This window comes from Dendrobates tinctorius, unplaced genomic scaffold (genome assembly GCF_039654945.1).
Source record: "Dendrobates tinctorius isolate UK_male_01 unplaced genomic scaffold, ASM3965494v1 ptg000154l, whole genome shotgun sequence".
NCBI lineage: Eukaryota > Metazoa > Chordata > Amphibia > Anura > Dendrobatidae > Dendrobates > Dendrobates tinctorius.
Genome location: NW_027361821.1, coordinates 21,593,758 through 21,609,892, shown reverse-complemented (window position 1 = coordinate 21,609,892; position 16,135 = coordinate 21,593,758). Strand labels below are relative to the sequence as shown.

General features: G+C 45.1%; 1 protein-coding gene across 2 annotated transcripts in view; it reads left to right on the top strand.

Annotated features, from left to right (window-relative positions):
* Positions 1-8,613: 8,613 nt before the first annotated feature.
* DCX (doublecortin) overlaps positions 8,614-16,135 on the top strand; it is a 174,212-nt gene continuing 166,690 nt past the window's right edge. Inside the window, exon 1 of one of the 2 annotated variants that reach the window (XM_073547660.1) lies at positions 8,614-8,771. The gene's annotated coding sequence lies outside the window, so the exon portion shown is untranslated. The remainder of the gene's footprint in view (positions 8,772-16,135) is intronic. The other variant, XM_073547661.1, reaches the window with a different exon arrangement.

Below are 16,135 nucleotides of genomic sequence, written 5' to 3'. Positions count from 1 at the left end.
GGCAACTTGCCAGGTCTCGCTCTCATTAGGTAGGCTGGAGTGCAGTTGGTGGAATGTGATTGTAGAGGTCGACCAGATCTGGCATCTTCTCTGGCCACAGATTCCTCTCTTCCAAAGGCAAGGTCTTCAGTAAATCAATCACCACCTGATTCATCTTTTCACACATGCCATTGGTCTGTGGATGGTACGGTGTTTTCCTGATCTTCTTGCAGCCGTACAAGTTACAGAATTCCTGGAACACTTCTGCCTCAAAAGCTGGACCTTGATCTGTAAGCACTCGCTCGGGATATCCATGTGGTCGACAAAAGTGCTGTTGGAATGCTCTGGCTGCTGACCTGGCTGTTTGATCCTTGACAGGCACGACTATCAGGAATCTCGAGTAGTGGTCAACGATGGTAAGAGCATAAACGTAGCCTGAACGGCTTGGGACCAGCTTCACATGGTCCAGGGCGACCAACTCAAGTTGTTGTTTGGTTATTATTGGCTGCAAAGGAGCTCGCTGGCTGTTACGGTCCTTCCTGCGCAGGTTGCATTGTCCACACTCCCGGCATCAATTTTCAATGGCCTTCCTCATACCAGCCCAGTAGAATCTCTCTCGGAGCAAGGCCTCCAATTTCTTCCATCCAAAGTGTCCAGCTCCATTGTGGTATGCTTCCAAGACCATTGATGCCTCCCTCTTTGGGACTACCACTTGCCACACCAACTCATGAGTGCGGGCATTGATACTCCTCCAGCACAGCTTTCCCTCATAGAGGAACAGCCTGCCTCTTTCCTTCCACAACTGCTGGGTTTCTTCAGGAGCATCTGGACCTGGGTGTGAGTCAGCTTGTGACAGTAGATCCTTTACCAGGGTCGCTATCCTGCGTTTCTGCCCAGTCATGATGAGGCAATGGATTTAGGGTGGCCTCTTTCATGATAGATCGTCTGTTTCTCACTCCTTGGGCACGTTGGGCCGCAATTGGCCGGTGGAAGGCAGGTAACTCTATTTCTTCGAGTGCCTCAGGGTCTTCTCCTGCATCTGGCAGATTGGGCATTCTGGACAGCGTATCAGCATTGGCATTCTCGTGCCCCACTCAGTACTTGATGGTAAATTCATAGTTAGACAGCCGGGTCATTCATCGCTGCTCCAGTGCGCCTAGTTTTGCAGTTTCCAAGTGAGTCAACGGGTTGTTGTCCGTGAAGATGGTAAACTTGGCTGAAGCTAGGTAATGCTTGAATCGTTCAGTCACAGCCCAGACTATGGTGAGGAACTCCAGTTTGAAGGAACTGTAGTCGTCAGGGTTCCTTTCAGTGTGACGAAGCTTCCTGCTGGCGTTGGAGATCACTCTTTCTTTGCCATTCTGTACCTGTGACAGTACTGCTCCCAGTCCCACATTGCTGGCATCAGTATACAAAACAAATGGTTGGTCATAATCTGGGTAGGCCAGAACTACATATCCTGTGAGAGCCATCTTCAGTCGAGTGAAGGACCTCTCCAGTTCCTCATTCCATTCAAATGTAGGACTCTTCTTTCTGGCTTTCTTGGGCTGGCCCACCAGAAGATTTTGCATAGGCGTGGCTATCTCAGTGAAGCATTTGATGAACTTTCAGTAGTAGCCTACTAACCTGAGGAATTGACATACCTCATGGAGGTTGCTGGGCTTCTCCCAGTCTCAGATGACAGTGACTTTGTCTGGATCCGGTGCCACACCTTCTGCACTCACTACATGACTGAGGTACTGAACCTTGGGCTTCAGGAGGTGGCATTTGGATGGCTTCACTTTCAGGCCAAAGTTGGACAAGGCTTCAAACACCTCAGCCAGGTGCTTCAGATGGTCTTCATAAGTCTTTGAGAAAACAATGACATCATCAAGGTACAACACGACTGTCTCGAAGTTCTTGTGTCCAAGACAGCACTCCATTAGCCGTTGAAATGTCCCTGGGGCGGTGCAGAGCCCGAACGGCATGTAGTTGAACTCACAGAGACCCATTGGGGTAGCAAACGCTGTTTTCTCCTTGTCTGCCTCTGCCACAGGAACCTGCCAATACCCACTAGTGACATCTAAGGTGGAAAAATAGTTAGCAGTTTTAAGTGCAGCTAATGACTCTTCAATTCTGGGTAATGGGTAGGCATCCTTATGTGCAATGCTGTTAATTTTTCGGTAATCAACACACATTCTCATGGTACCATCTTTCTTTTTCACAAAGACTATTGGAGCTGCCCAGGGGCTACAACTGTCTCTGATCACCCCAGCCTCCTTCATTTCCCGCAACATACTTTTGGCACATTGATATTGTGTTGGGGGTATAGGCCGGTACCTTTCTTTAATGGGTGGATGATCTCCAGTGGGGATATGGTGTTGAACCCCTTTTGCCTTCCCAAAGTCTAAAGAGTGTTTACTGAATACCCGCTCATACTCCTGAGTCACTCGGTAAACCCCACTCTTTTGGTATGAAGGGGTGGAGTCAGTTCCCACCTGCAGCTGCTGACACCACTCTTCCAGCTGCTTTACAGAGCCATTGTCCTCCACCTGGTCGGATGAGACCAAGGGCTCTGCGGCCTGTATGGCGTTGTTACTGACAGTAAGCAGCTTAGCAACTGTGGCATACCGAGGTATTATGGCCTCCTCCTCCCCACAATTCAAGAGGCGTACAGGTACTCTCCCTTTGCGGACATCAAGTACCCCTCTGGCTGTCAGGACAGTGGGCCGGATATCAGAGTTCACTGGCTCCACCAATGCTTGGTAATCTCTTCCTCTGAGGCCTATGGCTGCCTGACACCAAATTAACATTTCACATCTGGGGGGTATCGCAGTGGGGAAAGGATCACTCATTCGGACGCTGCCAATTTCTCCGCCAGACAGTTCTACCTGCTGTCTTTGCATCAGGGCCTTGATCTCCTTCTGCAGGACTCGTTGTTCACTGGAACCAGCAGTCTCGGCCACCTGTTGCAACAAAACAATAACCTCGGCAAGACAATTTTCAATCACATTAGTACCTAAGGTCATCATTGGATTACATTCTCGTCGATCAATGTCTACAACTATCAGACCTTGAGATTTTAACTCTACTCGCCCCACTTTAATGGTAATCTCTTTACATCTTACTTGCAGCAAAGACTGACCATTGCTGGCAACTACTGTCAGTTCATCACTTGGGCCACGGGTAAGTTCAGAGTCAGCCCAATACTGCTTGTAAAGGATATATGGCATAGTTGTCACCTGAGAGCCAGTGTCCAGCAAAGCGTTCATGGGGATGCCGTCAATCACCACTGGGAGGATCGGTCGCCCTCCAACATACTTGGCTCACCAGTTCTTTGGGCCTTGTGGTCCTACTCCTGGGGATTGGCCCTCTGCCCCAGGGTGGCAGAATCTTGCGATGTGGCCTGCCTTGCAGCAGCGACGACAGATGGGACGTCCGTCCTGGTCATAGCGTTCGTTGTCTCTCCCTCGGCGTGGCGGGATCCTCTTTTTCCGTAGCCATGGGACATCCTGTTGACTGGAGGCCAGCTGGATCTTCTCGTTTGAGGACACTTGCATGGACTGCACAGTTTTGGCAAGTGCAGCCATTCTTTTGGTCAGCTCTTGGTCCTGAAGGCGCAGTTCTGTATATGGTTCATTATCCAGAGTCTGTGCATCAGCCCCCACAGGGCTGGGAGGGAAAGATGCTGCTTCTTGGTGGTATGTGATCGCTGGGCGCCTAGGGGGCGCTGGACGGCTGACATTTGGTTCATGCAGCACCCGAATAGCCCTGTCTTTGAAGTCTGCAAAGTCTAGATCAGAGTTCTGTAGGGCTGTGATGCGCAGCTGTGCTCTGTGGGTACTGGATAGGAGTCCCTCAATAAATTGCTCCTTTAACAGTCTGTCTCCATCTTTCACACTGTCTGGGTCAATTTGCTTTAGAATCATAGAATCATAGAATCGTAGAGTTGGAAGGGACCTCCTGGGCCATCTGGTCCAACCCCCTGCTCAAAGCAGGATTCGCTAAATCATCCAGTCAGATATCTGTCCAGCCTCTGTTTGAAGACTTCCATTGAAGGAGATCTCACCACTTCTCATGGCAGCCTGTTCCACTCATTGATCACTCTAACTGTCAAAAAGTTTTTTCTAATATCTAATCTGTGCCTCCTCCCATTCAGTTTCATCCCATTGCTTCTAGTCTTTCCTTGTGCAAATGAGAATAAAGATGATCCTTCTACAATGTGACAGCCCTTTAGATATTTGTAGACAGCTATTAAGTCTCCTCTCAGTCTTCTCTTTTGCAAACTAAACATTCCCAAATCCTGCAACCTTTCATCATAAGACAGGGTTTGCAGACCTGTCACCATTCTGGTCGCTCTTTTCTGAACTTGCTCCAGTTTGTTGATGTCTTTTTTAAAATGTGGTGCCCAAAACTGGACACAATATTCCAGATGAGGTCTGACCAAAGAAGAGTAGAGGGAAATAATGACTTCACGTGATCTAGACTGTATGCTTCTGTTAATACATCCTAGAATTGCATTTGCCTGTTTTGCTGCTGCATCACACTGTTGACTCATATTCAGTCTGTGATCTATTAGTATACCCAAGTCTTTTTCACATGTGCTGTTGCTTAGCCCTATTCCTCTCATTCTGTGTATGCTTTTTTCATTTTTATTGCCCAGATGTAGCACTTTGCATTTTTCCCTGTTAAAAACCATTCTGTTAGTTGCTGCCCACTGCTCCAGTTTAAATTTATGGCTCGCAGTGCCTCCTGCAGGTTAAGAGCATAGTCCCGTATACTGTCCTGCGCTCTCTGCTTACACCCTAAGAATCTCATTTTTATTTCAGTTGCAGTGCGGGTGTCAAAGGTGCTTCTTAGCTTAGCCAGAATTTTTTTAACAGTCTCTTTATCAGTGTCCTGCCAAGCTTTTACTTCCCAATAAGGATGTTCACTTTTTGGTTTTCAGACAGAGGATACACCTCAAACAAACTGCACAGTCTCTCTTTAAATTCACTCAGGGTATGTGACTCCCCTGAGTACTGCGGTAGCCAGGCTGCTCCCAGTATATAGGGCATGGACAGCGGCATTATGGGGACTGCTGCGGTGGGCGCTGATTCTTGTGGTGCTCTGGAGGCAGCGCTGGCTGCTGGATTCTGCGGTGCCATTGGAGCCGCAGCTGCGCTGGCCCCTGCATCCTGCGGCGCTGTGGGGGGTGCGGTGGCATTCTCCGCTGCATCTGCTCTTGCCTCAGACATTCTCCTCCCCCCTAGTTAACGTTTGGCCAGGCCCTGGGTTGCGCTGGCTTACCGGCTGCCGCTCTACAGGCTGGATGATCGGGGGCCGCTGTGACTGCAGGCCTTGGCTTCTCACTTCCCGTGCGCTGGCCTCTTCCCGCGCAGCACTCCACTTTTTTGCGCTTTTTGTCTGACTTCGCCCACGACGGCCCGCCCCTTTGGCTTCCCGCGCGCTCCAAGCAGCGGGGTAATGGCGGCAATTGCACAAATAGTCTATGGCACAAAACACAGTCTCTGGTACACAGGACCCGGGGACACCGGGCTCCGTAAATCCTGTTCGTGACGCCAAAATGGATCGCCCGCCAGGGCCGTGGGGTACTCGGTACCGGGCCGGTAACTCAGAGGGAAGTGTCACAGTAGCGGTGACCCGGTCCGTGGCCCTGGGCGTCCATGTAAAAGAGGTTAAGTGTGGCTGGTTAAAGTTTATAAGTGGATGATACGTGACGCCACCTGTGGTGCTCGGCAATGAAGATGTTAAGCCGACGCTGCAAGCAGATTCTCTGGAACAGATGGTGTGGTGCAGCAATGATGTTGTAACCCTCCACAGGCAGGGCTGCAATCCCAGGGCAGAGTAGATGAAGAGGATAGGTGTTGAGGAAGAGGGGGTAGTGTCTGGCACAGAGATGTAGCAGTGCTGGAGAGTTTGCAGGAAGGAGGCAAGGACACAACAGGGTGCAGTTTCTTTTACCTTTACTTTGCTTGGTAAATGCAGTCCAGAATTCCAGATTACAGATGGAACAGAGGCTGGCTGGCCTGGAAGCAACTTAGGAATCTCTCTATCAGATGGGTTGTGCAGTCTCCTTTCTAGCGCTTATTTTAGGTACTTGCAGTACTGTGTTACACTGAAGTTCCACTTGCTTGCTCTCATTTAGAACTCCCTCGTATGGCAGACAGCTGTAGCCTTCTTCTTCTTCTGGCTCACCCGTTGCTGTTGTGCCTCCGAGTCTTATGTGGGAACAGAGCATTTACAGCTTCGTATTCCTCCGGTTTCTGTTGCAGGAACATCAGTATCCATACAACCTTGGAGACCGGGCTCCAGATCATGCGCTATAGCTAGAAGTCAGCTCTGAACTCTGCTCAATCTTCCAGCTCCTCTCCTCACGTCCACACACATTGCCCTCCTCACACGAACTCCTAATTTTCCCTTCCTGGCCCCCAGAGAGTAGCTCTTCCCCCTGTTTTGGTTCAGAGCTCCCTCTGCTGGCCTGGAATGAGAACTGTGTTGTGTGTTGTGATTAACTGACAGATAGACCCTTCATTGCTTCCAAGCATGATATCACACTCCCTAGGAGGAAGGTAATGCCACTGTGGCGACCATACTCCTGGGGGCGCCACATGTATGTGTGTGGTGCGGTGGTGGGGCTTAACATGCAGGCAGTGTTAGCTGCAGCCTGCGACTAACGCTGCCCACTATTAAAGAGAAATGGTATTCACGCCTCTCCATGCCCATTGGGGCGTGGGGAAGCGTGAATATTCATTTCGCTTTAGCAGCCAGGACAGGATCCTGTCTCCAGCTGCTGCTACGCTGGCACAGGGTGGGCCCCCTTGACTCAGGGGCCCCATAGCCTCTGGCTGGGAGTCCCTGGAGCAGTGAGGGCTCTTGGAGCAGTGGGGGCCCTAGGCAGCTGCTGGCCAGTATGCCAGCAGGTGTCAGTGCCTGGGCCCTCCGGAGAATCCTCCGGTTCTCCGGTGGGCCAGTCCAAGCCTGCTAACAGCCTTTTAAAGCTATTTAACTGCAGTTTATTAACCCTTTATCAACAGGTAAATAGCATTTTCCAAGGTGACAGGTCGCCTTAAGGTTGTTTCTCAAGACCTCGATGTCCGTTTTCACCTTTATTCAACTTGTCTCCTTTTTTATTTGCAATTCAGCAGTGCAATTTTCCCTTTTTCACCTCCTTTTTTATTTTATGCAGTGGGAAAGCTGGATCAATGCTGGGCTTGCTGTGAAACAACCACTGTAACCCAGCTTTCCTACAATTTTGAATTACATTGATATAATGCAATGTCCTATGGGAAATATGGGAAGGGAAGTAAGAAGGGTATACTGCTGGCAAGCTCAGTATCACAGTACACCCCCCTTGCTTTTCTGAGAAACGAAAGAAGTTTTCTAAGGGGAAAGGCATAAGATAAACTAGAGGAATCAAAAACTTACCGTAAATAATAGCGCGGACATCATGTGCTACTGTATACAGGACTGTGCATTTATGTTATATTTTTACTTTCAAACCAGTACCTCTAATTGGTAATTACTTATGCAAGAGTCAATACTTGTATATACAGTGCACTTCTTCATAGGACAAAGGTGGACAATGTCATGTACAATAACACATAAAAAGAAGCCTGTGCAGTGCTCAGCGATTAGCCATGGGTGAAGTGGCATGTGGGCACATATTTCCCCTTACGCATCCTCTGCAGGTGTAATGTAACACTGAGTCACTGTCCACACAACACCCGGATATGCCGGGGAGCCACCGAGGGAGCGGTTCTTAATTCTGCACATTAGATTATTCTGGTGAAACGATACTTTTAGACTACATTCACATGAAGAGCTTTTGGAGAGTTTTTGATGTTGCACATTTTCTGCACCATTCCTGCACCTATTAAGTAAAATAGGTTACTTGCATTTTTTCTAAAATAAAGAGTAAAAAACTCACAAAAAAAACTCATCGTGGGACCGTAGCCTTAAATGGAACTTTCACAAAAAATTGTAGTTTAGCGCACGATTTTAGCTGCGATAATCACAGAAGTATTCACCTTCTGGAACATTTCAATTGCAGGAGTTCTGCCAGGAAAATGACCTTTGGGAAGGGAGCCTAATACTTTCCATTTCTCCCTCTTTATATAAGAAATGATTTGAACATGAAGAACATGTAGATAAGAACTTTTGTAGCATGCTAAAAGTGGTTTGGTAGCCTTAGATTTGATGTCAGGTTCTCTTTAACATTTCCCAATGTACTGTTTGTTTTTTTTTTGTTTTGTTTTATAGGAGAATGAGTAATCCTGCATAATCTTAATTGGGGGAGTTAGGTTTCTTTCAGAGTTGCATGAACTAAACTTAGATCATCAGAGTTTAAGGCGTTTATAATATATAGATGCTAAAATTCAGCTGTAATCCGGTTGTCTTATACCAGCGTTATTTAATGCAATCATAAAGAATGAATCTATATTTACGATACTTACCGATAAATAGACAGTAAACATCATAACAATTATCAAGACGTCTCGGATCTCATCTTCAGGAACGGTGTAACATAATATCTGAACAAACACAAGGGATAAAGTGACTGTATGGTATTGTAGATGTTGGATAAAATTGGGATGGGCCAGGGAATTCTGCAGGCAGGTTAGGAGTTAATTTAGCAGCAGACAAGCGGTTAAACCAAAGCAGGAGGAGTCTGCTCATTTTAGGCACTAGGACCAGGGAGCAGACTCACCCACCCTGGCAGGAATCCTTTGGCTTGAAGCTGGGATAACAAAGGCAGATTGGAAATAGCCTTCATTCCAACAGCATCCTCAGCTTGTACCAGTGCTAGCAGGGTGAGTACCAGCGCTTTCCAGTAACATCCCTGCATGTGCATTTTAGGGAGCAGTGTGGGAAATGTCTAGAGCAGAACCTGCGCCTATTGACACATCTTACGATGTACTGCATGCATCCTGATCGCCTCCTTTATTCGAGTCATTCATTATCAATGATTGGCTATTAGTTGCGCCTCTTGGTATTCGGAGCACGTATATCGCGCACATTTTAATAGCGTGCGGAGTAAATTTTAATAGGAAGCCTGGGACTGCATAGGGGAGATCTAGCGAGGGCTGTCATCCCTGGTGTCACATAGGTGACAGACTGCGATCAGGTCCGTGTGGTGGCAATCGTAAAGGGTGGTTGTTAAGGAAACTGCACATTTAACAGACGAGTCGCGAAATAAGGATGAACGCCGAAAGATTTCAGTAGATGCAGCGCACGTGTATGACGGTGTTAAAAAAATCCTAAAAAAAAATGCTACAAAATCCTAATGTGTGATAGCAAACCCACTGTGTAATAAAATGTCACATTATACACCAAATATTTAACATATACAAGAGTAAATATTTACCAAAATAACAAAAAAAATCAATCTTGGTCTACAATCCTCCCCATATGATTGTAGATCAAGGGGTTTAATAATATTTTCCTAGTGATTAAAGAGTATGGAGACAATGAATGGATGGAAAGGTGTGGACGTCCATTGTTAATGCTGCCAAATAGTATTATAGCCCACAGCACGTTAGTGGGAGGTGAAGGTCGCTGATATTTTTCTACAACATGTAGATCATATCGGAGAGGCCAATTGTCATACAGGATTGACCCTTCTCTGGGCATTCTTACATTGCATGCTGCAGATGGGATGTGTTAACAGTTGCCTTGTTCCACCCATTCTCTGCAGCATGGTGCTTCACCGGGATGTAATAGATGTGTCTGTATAAACCCACATGTACATTTGTCACATACTCAGCCCTTTAACAATACAAAGAGCGGATTCAGGAACTATTATCTTTTATAGATCAAATACGGGCTCTAATTTTGGACCGTGCATTTCCATAGTGACTTAACGGGACAAAGACATAATTTCTTTAAATTTGGCTATCAAATCATATGTGCATTTTTTTGTTTTGGCTAGTACAGATGTGCGAGAGCTAATATGGGTGAGGGAAAGCTGTGTCTGCTATTGATCAATAATCCTTTGTTATTGGGAGATGGCCTCTGTGAACCCATGCTTTATTGGTATGCATCGCAGGAACAATAGTGTCAGGTGCATGTGTCTGGATTGGCATCATTCAGGAAAGGTGGCCTTCAGGATTCATGTTGGAAACACACCCATCCTCCATCTACAAAGCAGCTACGGTGACACCATGCTTATTCCAGACTGCTGACCTTCACAGGCAATCAGTGGACCACCATAGGGACTCTACACTGCACGTATGTGACATGCATTAGTGATCATGGAGGCATACATTTTCCTTCACTACCTATCAGTAAAACCCTTCAAGAACACTGTGGGCTACTTCTTCTAACCCTGACATGGCTGACATTATTTGCATTAAACTCTATAGAAAATGTGTAAGAGTAAGACTTTGGGCTGAGTGTCCCTTCAACCCACTACCAACTATTATTTATTTTACTCACTTATATAGCACCATTAATTACACAGCACCTTACAGACATCATCGTCCCTGTCCCCATAATCAGCATTCCCTATGACTATGTCTTTGGCGTGTGGGAAGAAACCAGAGAACCCACAGGGAGAACATACAAACTCCTTGCAGATGTTGTCCTTGGTGAGATTTGAACCCAGAACCCCAGTGCTGCAAAGTAACACTGCTAACCACTGAGTCACCATGCTGCCCATCAATTGTAATCCAAACATTAGCATGGTGACATACTACCATATGGGGCAGTGAACGTTTTCTTAAAAGGTCATCCTGACTATACAGTGAAACCTCTTGGAGAGGACCATGCAAGATGATGCATCGAAAATAGTCTTCTAGGAGGTGTCCTCTCAAAGAAGATTAGAAGGATGCAGGGAACATAGTGAAACCTGCCATAGAAAATCTGATTTTAAAGGGGTTTTCCAACATTATAAAGCCTTGGCACCACATTCTTAGGATATACCATCACTTCATGATTGGGGGGTATCTAACCTCTGGGACCCTACTGATCCTGAAGAGGAAGGGGACACAGTGCTGGTGTTGTAGTGTTGTACCCACTTCACTTCTGCTGTACAGTGGTGGTGTAGGGAACTGTGGTACAGTCCCATTTGAGTGAACAGCTGTAGTTTTCTGCATTGTTGGGAGCCAGGAGTACCACAGTGCAGAAAAGGGGATACAGGGCTAGTTATGGCGATGTGGGGGTAACGTAGCTAGTTAACTAACTAACTACACAATCCCCTGAGTTTTGACTTTTAATTTTTCCCTTTTTAAACTATGTTGCTATTAAAATAATGTATTAATATACTTATCTCATTTCCTGCGGATGCTGAATTTTTCCATTTTGCTGCTATATCTACACCCAGAAGTCAGTCTGGAGCTTCCGTGCACCACACCTCGATTCAAGGCATTTTTCAGCAGTTGTTGAGACGATATACAACTTTTCTATTTTTTGATACAGGGCTAGACCTTCTCTGGGCCCCCCTCATTCTAATAACTCGGGACTCCACCTAGTGGTGGCATCTCCTAGTGATATTACATTATTTCATAAGATGGGGAAACCTCTTTCAATAAAGGGTTGAGCTTCTTAATCAGGTGGTTTTTAGGAGAGTTCCCCCTTTTCTGGCACACGATTCAGAGCTGGATTCCACCACACAACGTTCTCCTCCTGGCAGCCAGTCTGAAAGTACTGTGTGTGCTCTCACAGGTCTTGTTCTTTATGTCATTGACCACTCTGGATCTACACATGTTTTAATCCCAATCACAAAAATGGCCAGACAGGACTTGGAAATAGTCAGAAACTTTATGAAGAAGTGTGTAAAGCTTCTGGATAAATACCGTACTCCAATTTTGCCAGAGATTACATTTTTCACCAATCATCGGATTACCATCAACATGTTTCCAACTTTTTTCAACATTTTAGTCATACTTTTGACATTGCAGGATAAAGACCACTTACTAGTTAGCAATTTACAGAGAGCGATACCTTTTTGGTAATAAGAGTTCCAAGTTCAAGGTCTACAGCTACGGTGTAAAGCCAGTCCATAAACTGCTCAGAAACATTCGACTTTAGTGCAATCTTCTGTCTGCAGTCTAATGTCTATAGGGCCTGTCTGAGGCCTGTCATGGAAGAAAATATTTCCCTGGGGATGACCTGCGTCACATAGATCTGACAGCTGCTCATCTTCTCTTACTCTATTGAGCTAACGTTCCATGAGGCTGTTATTGGGGGAATTTGGGTTGATGGCGAAAGTTGGCCAAATTAGCTATTAAATAATTATGGGCTACCTTATACACGTCAGCTCCTCTGTCATGTCTGTTTTAGGAAAATAATGTATTCCCTATAATATAATAAGTCTTGGACATCTTTTCTTAGAATACAGTGTTATACCGTTCCTATATTATTTCTCTTAGAAATGTATGAATAAATTAACATCTGGTGGTGTGAGCCCCTATACAGTCTGACAGTCTGCAATCGCTGATGACTATGTAGCTGTTTGACAAGAGAAATGGTAACTTAAAGGAGTATTTCCATCTCCAAGATCCCATCCCAATATGTAGTAAGTGTAATAATAATAATATTAGCAAATACCTCCAATTAGAAATGTAGTATAGTTCGTCTGATTTGCTATGTTGCTTACCCAATGTGCAGAGCATTGCTGTAGCTTAGGTATCCACAGTTACGACCACTCATATAGTGACAGTTAACTAGTTGTTAGTGATCATAACCATGGATACCTAAGGTCCTGCAATGCCTGCACATGGGGTATGCGACATAGCTAATCAGAAGAACTATACTACATTTCTAATTGGAGGTATTTCCTAATATTGTTGTTATTACACCTACTACATATTGGGATACGATCTTGAAGATGGGAATAGCCCTTTAATTTATTCATACATTTTTATGAGGAATAACAGAAATATCGCACTATGTAGAAGGCCAAAAATAAAGAAAAGGATAGCTAAACAGACGAGTCAGGAGAGACTTATTGCTTCGCTTTAAGTAACACATATTAAAATAACACACATATCCACTATCAAACCTTATGACCTATGTGTGGCCATTGACTTGACAAGTAATATTAGCCATCAATGGTATCTATTTGGAGATCATGGCTGATTGACAGGCATGTCAGACCTCTAAATTAGTTTAAATCTGATTAAAATATAGTCAAAACTAGCCGCACAGATCATCTTATGAGATGGACCATGTGATGGTTGATTGTAGAGGCCACAATTGCATAACTCAACCAATGTTGAGCCATTGGAAAACAGTGGTGCTGACTTTGGTACAAAAGCTATCTAATATGGTCAAATCTTGTCTGCTGAATAACTTGGGAAATAAATAAAACATATTAATATTTTCTTAATGCCCTGATGGTGGCATTTACTTGGCAATATGGTGACTCAACATTAGTGAAAGAGACATGAATTTGGTCATATTGGTGATTAATGTTACAAATGTTTTAGTTTATAGGACAGTTTATTTTACTTTGTTTATTTCTAAGCAAAATTCTTTTTTGTTTCATTTTTGTTTAAAAATAGTGACATCTTACTGCTGTAAATACAGAAAAGTGAGCATTCCTGCAATACACAGCCATTACTGCAATACATAATGTTCATTGCTAGGCAGGGAATTTAGTCTTTTCCTTCTGAAATGAGTCATGTAATCCGGATTCGTACAGTATCATGTTAGATTTAGACAGGTCCTCTAATCCCATCCGAATGTCCTCTCTTACACGATGCCTTGGCTGGCAGCTTTGCCTTTGGTCATACGACTTGCAGGACATGCCATGTGATAATTGGCTTTCTTGTTGCATCTCTCAGCCATGGCAACTGATTCTTTTGTGTCGACTAAGGCTGCGGCAGAATCAAATAGATGACATCATGCCACATGTGCTGGGAGTGTCTTTTATATTTCGGAAATGTGGTGGCTTCTGATAGACTGAAACCGATTCATGGAGATGACTCGTGAGACACGCTATCAACTGCGCTTGATAAAAGCATTTTTATAGGCAAACTTTAAAACAATGCTGCATAGAAAATCAAGGTTTGGGAAGAGAATTTAATGGTGATCACACTTCTGTCACAACTCCTAAAAGGATACAGCGATCACGTCAGCTGCTTGCAGGATCCGCTCGTATACTATTTGATGATGAAGAAATTGCCTCTGCTTTCTAAGATGCATTAAGTGTTTTATTTGCAATTAGTAATCCAGTATCCTCCATATGACGTTTCCCCTTTGTATAATAAGACCTTCATTAGATATAGATTGTGATAAGAAAGTCAGAGAGAAGCTGGTAACACTGAGGGAGCAGAGATGGCGGTGTGGCGATAATTTGCTGGAGAAATGCTTATTGCATCTTAAAAAGGAGTGCCAGTTCTGGCTTTATGATATACGGTGGATCCATATTTGAGCCCTGCCCTTGTAGAGTTGGTGCCAATTATTAGCACTTGGTGCCCACTCCATTGCCCGTGAGAGTGGTCTGTGGCCACTGCTGATGTCCGTGGCACCTTCTTTTGATTAGCCATTCTGGCGTGACGTCTTTGTTGTGGCATGACATCAGCAGGTAAGAGGCGGCTCTCTCTCTCCCACGCTATAGACCACTGTCATTACTGATGGAACGGGACGTGACAATAAATTTGCAGCAACTTTACATGTACTATATGATGGGAGCAATGCACCTAGGATTTCACTGATTGAGCGCCTTTGCCGGCTGCCGCAGTGTTTTCTTTGACTGGTCTCCCTGAGGTCAGTGATTGTTTCGTGATGATGATGTACTATATGATGATGCAGGTGAAATGATACCCAGAATTTTGGGCCATAACCTTGAAAAGAACCTGACAGCAGATTCATGTTGGTTGAACCATAGACAGCATTATACAGCCATGTATGTATTACTGTAAACACTGCATATTTCAGAGAAATCAAACAAGTACAAGCCGGTTGAGGACCATGCGTCTAAGATGTTCCGGCAGCTTCTCCACGTTTGCTCCCCAAGAGTGACAGGTCTCACCCTCTTCTTACACATAAGGAAAGAACTATCAGTTTTGAAGAGCAGATCAGCAGAAAAGAAGACAGGGTCTACCACTTGCACTAGTCATTCACGAAACATGGCTGCTGGTCGGCCTGTAAATCTATGTTTGCACCACAATATTTAAAGGGATACAAGTCTGCAGTCACTATGTGACTGGAGACTAGTAAATCCTCACATTGTGCGCACTGTGCGCTGTCAGGATTCTCCAGCACCGGGAGTGGGCGGTCCTGTGACCGCAAGTATGTAATTTGCATACTCCTGGCCACATTCCAACTAGACTGTGTCAAACCACGCACAATATATGTCCTTTTAGCGAGTAGAGATGAGTGAATTTGTTTGGATTTTGGCCCCGAATTTGATTTTGACATATTCGAGCCATATTCAAACAATATTCGTGACGAATGTTTGTCTTATGATCGGTTCCGAATATATTCGGTAATTTCTACTCCCATTGACTCTAATGATGTTCGGCTGTGTTCAACGAATATTGCAAAAACAATATTCAATTCCGATCAAATTCGGAACCGAATCCGAGCAAATTCTATTAGCGAGGCCACGCACCATTTAGTCGGCACGTGACTTCAAGTATGCAAATCACATATTTGTGTTCACGCATCCGCCGGCGCCAGAGAATCCATTCCTCACAGCACGCAGTGCGCACGATGTGAGGATTCACAAGTATACAGTCACATTGCGTGACCGCAGACTTGTACCCTGAGACTGGACAACGTCTTTAAGAGTTAGGCTGAGTGCAGACGTACTTTTTGGACCTGCGAATTTTTCCGTGCAGAATGGAAGAAATCCGCAGGTCAAATGACCTGCATTTTTCCTGCGGATTTCTTCCATTTTTCATGCGGTTTTTGTGCGGTTTTCCATCGCGGTTTTCCCCCTGCAGATTTGGTGACAGGGGAGATGGAAAACCGCACAAAAGTAACATGCTGCGGATTTTGTACCGTGGGAAAACCGCGCGGAAAAATCTGCAGCGTCTGCACAGCGTTTTTTTTTTTTACATTGATTTAAAGGCTACTGTACATCACAATGCAGAAATGCAACGTTTCTGCGCGGTAAAATCCGCTGCGGAACCGCTGCAAATCTGCATCGTGTGCACACAGCCTTAAACTTCTATAGCTGCAATAATGCAGTAAGGAGCTGATTCATGATGCACATGGGTCTAGCAAC